Source organism: Tachyglossus aculeatus, chromosome 7, assembly GCF_015852505.1.
Source record: "Tachyglossus aculeatus isolate mTacAcu1 chromosome 7, mTacAcu1.pri, whole genome shotgun sequence".
In the NCBI taxonomy this organism is placed as follows: domain Eukaryota; kingdom Metazoa; phylum Chordata; class Mammalia; order Monotremata; family Tachyglossidae; genus Tachyglossus; species Tachyglossus aculeatus.
Genome location: NC_052072.1, coordinates 30,922,772 through 30,927,079, shown reverse-complemented (window position 1 = coordinate 30,927,079; position 4,308 = coordinate 30,922,772). Strand labels below are relative to the sequence as shown.

Here is a 4,308-nt window from a genome sequence, read left to right as displayed (position 1 = left end):
TTTCCTCATCTGTATAACGAGGATTAAGACTGTGAGCCCCACATGGGACAACTTGATTACCTTGTATCTACCCCAGTGCTTGGCACATAGGAAGCGCTTAACAAATATGATCATTATTATTATTGGTGTATCCATAGAGTTTTCTTGATAAAACATACCGAAGTGGTTTACCACTGCCTCCTTCCGCACAGTAAACTTGAGTCTCCACCCTTGACTCCTTCCGTGCTGCTGCTGCCCAGCACAGCCGAGTTTTGACTTGTAGCAGGTTGCCTTCTACTCTCTAGCCATTGCACGAGCTAAGAATGGAATGAGTAGGCCTCTGCTTGACTCTCCCTCCCATAGTCGAGACTGGTAGAGGACTGGAAACTCTCCAGGTGCGACCCTGAGAGGGGCAGATATTTCTAGATGAGCTTACTAACCCCCTCTTCCTCCGGTCAGCAAGCAAGAGGAGATCTCAACGCTGATCCTCTTCTCCTGCTCCCTGTTTCGGGTCACTGGCTCCGGGAAAAGGAGGTGACTGCCGTCGATTCCCACCAAGGGCAGGCCCAGCTCCGTGTGTTCCCTGCCACCTTCATGGCTTCCCTAGGAGGGACTGGAGCGTCAACCTGGGTTTGCTATTCTGAGTGGTTTATTTAGCAGCTCACCAGGTTCCATGACTGGAAGACTAAAACACGACGAAGCATTCATCATCGTCATCATCAATCGTATTTATTGAGCGCTTACTATGTGCAGAGCACTGTACTAAGCGCTTGGGAAGTACAAATTGGCAACATATAGAGACAGTCCCCACCCAACAGTGGGCTCACAGTCTAAAAGGGGGAGACAGAGAACAAAACCAAACATACTAACAAAATAAAATAAATAGGATAGATATGTACAAGTAAAATAAATAGAGTAATAAATATGTACAAACATATATACATATATACAGGTGCTGTGGGGAAGGGAAGGAGGTAAGATGGGGGGATGGAGGGGGAACGAGGGGGAAAGGAAGGAAGGGGCTCAGTCTGGGAAGGCCTCCTGGAGGAGGTGAGCTCTCAGCAGGGCCTTGAAGGGAGGAAGAGAGCTAGCTTGGCGGATGGGCAGAGGGAGGGCATTCCAGGCCAGGGGGATGATGTGGGCCGGGGGTCGATGGCGGGACAGGCGAGAACGAGGTACGGTGAGGAGATCAGCTCCCCCGTTTTTCAGGAAAAACACCTCAAAATCAGGGGGGGGATCTATATCTTTGTCTTGAAAATATGGTTTTTAATTTAAATGCAAATGGAGCTCTGTGGTCTGCAGAGACCTCGCCCTGCTGCGGAGGGTGATTAAGTAAGTTCTCTGCCTCTGTGGCAGCGGTGGTGGGGCATGCCGTTGGGCCAGTTCTTCCTGGCTGTGTTTCTCTTCGGTTCATTAAAATTTTGTTGAGTTTTCCAGACTGTCCCCGCTCGCACCCGGTGGTGTCTCTGAAGACCTGGGGCAGGATCAGGATTTGCAGGAGCAGGATGGGGATGGAGAGATTAGGGAACCTGAATCTTGAGAAGCAAGATTGTAAACTCATAAACAATAAGCTCCTCCCTCTAAAATGACTGTAAGCACCATGTCGGCAGGAAATGTCTCTTAGCTCTGCTGTATTGTATGCAGTCTCATAAACATTTAGTACAGTGTTAAGCATGTCATGGTGTAGTGGATAGAACACGGGCCTGGGCATCAGAAGGTTATGGGTTCTAATGCCAGTTCTGCACATGTTTGCTGTGCATCCTTGGGTAAGTCACTTAACTTCTCTGTGCCTCAGTTACCTCATCTGTAAAACGGGGATAAGAGTGCGAGCCCCATGTGGGACAGGGACTGTGTCCAACCTGATGAACTTGCACTACCCCAGTGCTTAGAACAGTGTGTGGCACACAGTAGTGCTTAACAAATACCACCATTATTATATTGAAGTAGCGTGGCTTAGTGGAAAGGGCCCGGGCTTGGGAGTCGGAGGTTGTGGGTTTTAATCCCAGCTCCGCCACGTGTCAGTTGTGTGACTTTGGGCAAGTCACTTCACTTCTCTGGGCCTTGGTTACCTCATCTGGAAAATGGGGATTAAGACTGTGAGCCCCACCTGGGACAACCTGATAACCTTGAATCTACCCCAGTGCTTAAAACAATCAATCAATCAATCAATCGTATTTATTGAGTGCTTACTGTGTGCAGAGCGCTGTACTAAGCGCTTGGGAAGTACAAGTCGGCAACACATAGAGACGGTCCCTACCCAACAGCGGACTCACAGTCTAGAAGGGGGAGACAGAGAACAAAACCAAACATACTAACAAAATAAAATAAATAGAATAGATATGTACAAGATAAATAAATAGAGTAATAAATATGTACAAACATATATACATATATATGTATTTTATTTTAATTTAATTTAATTTAATTTTATTTTGTTAGTATGTTTGGTTTTGTTCTCTGTCTCCCCCTTTTAGACTGTGAGCCCACTGTTGGGTAGGGACTGTCTCTATATGTTGCCAATTTGTACTTCCCAAGCGCTTAGTACAGTGCTCTGAACAGAGTAAGTGCTGAATAAATACGATTGATGATGATGATGATATACAGGTACTGTGGTGAAGGGAAGGAGGTAAGATGGGGGGATGGAGAGGGGAACGAGTGGGACAGTGCTTGGCATATAGTAAGTGCTTAACAAACACTATCAATTATTATTATTTTATTAAAGTGTCCAATAAATACCATTGATTTATTGATTTATTAACAGAGGCATGATGAGCCTCACTCCTAGCCTCTCCCTGCTGGTGAACCCCAAGTTTGAAGCTCCGAGACCGGCAGTCCCCTCCCCTCCCCAACCCCAGGCTGGCCTGAGTCTGTAGCAGAAGGGATTCACAATGAATGTCCTTTGACAATAAATATGAATAGAATTCAAAGCAATTCCTCTACAGATATAATGCTCCATCTGTGACTTTTACAGGGTATGTGAAACATTGTGTGGAACACGTAAACTTACCCTAGCATTTATTTCATGATTTTTTTTTCCAGAAATGACTTGCCCAAGTAATGGCGTGAATTAAAGCTTCTTAATTACCATTTTGGAAAATCTACCCGCATTGGGAAGGGGATCAAGAATTATCCAAACCCTCGACCAACCCACTGAACCCACAGGAAAGTGTGGATATTATGGTAGGCGCTCTTGTTTACCTTCCATGTAGCAATCCCCCCACCCTCCCCATTCCCTGCAGCTGCTTGCTGCTAGATCACTCAGACTTTGGTTACAAAACAGTTCATCTTTTGCTGATTAACTTTTAATATGGGTTGTGAGTTCTAATCTAACTGCACCTCTGGCCTTGGAGCATCACCCTACTTAGGTGCCCTGCCTTGGTTTCCCTTTCAGAGTATTAGGGAAAAGGGTTGGACAGTATTTGATCAATATGGGACCTCAGAAATGACCGTGTAATGCAGAAAAGAAGTCAACTAGGGTAGAAATTGATAATGATGGTATTTATCAAGTGCTTACTATGTGCCAAGTGCAGTACTTGGAGAAGCAGCGTGGCTCATTGGAAAGAGCCCGGGCTTTGGAGTCAGAGGTCATGGGTTCGAATCCCAGCTCCAGCTGTGGGACTTTGGGCAAGTCACTTCACTTCTCTGGGCCTCAGTTACCTCATCTGGAAAATGGGGATGAAGACTGTGAGCCCCCCGTGGGACAACCTGATCACCTTGTAACCTCCCCAGCGCTTAGAACAGTGCTTTGCACATAGTAAGTGCTTAATAAATGCCATTATTATTACTATGCCCTGGAGTAGATACAAGATAAATTGAACACAGTCCCTCTCCCAGTCTGAGGGAGGTAGGGCAGGTCCCTTATCCCTACGTTACAGCTGAGGAAACTGAGGCAAAGAGAGGTTAAGTGACTTGTCCAAGGTCACAATAGCAGCAATGCAGCAGGTCTCCTTTGCTCTTCCCATTAGGCGATACTGAATATAAGGTGACTGCCCCTTTCCTAGGCTACTCCATGCCAGCTGGATCCAGCCCATCACATCTCATTCCCATTCTCCTTCCCGGGGTCTCCCAGTGGGAAGCGACAACCAACCTTAGTGGGCCAATGGCCCCAGATGGGCTCTGGGGGAAGCCCTATTAATCAATCAACTGTATTTCTCCCCCTTTTAGACTGTGAGCCCACTGTTGGGTAGGGACTGTCTCTATATGTTGCCAACTTGTACTTCCCAAGCGCTTAGTACAGTGCTCTGCACACAGTAAGCGATCAATAAATACGATTGATGATGATGATGATTTCAATCAATCAACCAATCCTATTTCTTGGGCACTTGCTAT

The 4,308-nt window shown here is 46.4% G+C and overlaps 1 non-coding gene across 1 annotated transcript; it reads right to left on the bottom strand.

The window, feature by feature from the left end:
* Positions 1-254: 254 nt before the first annotated feature.
* On the bottom strand, positions 255-392 carry LOC119931191. Its single transcript, XR_005452047.1, has one exon. It is a non-coding gene; the product is annotated as a small nucleolar RNA SNORA7 (small nucleolar RNA).
* Between the last annotated feature and the right edge of the window lie 3,916 nt (positions 393-4,308).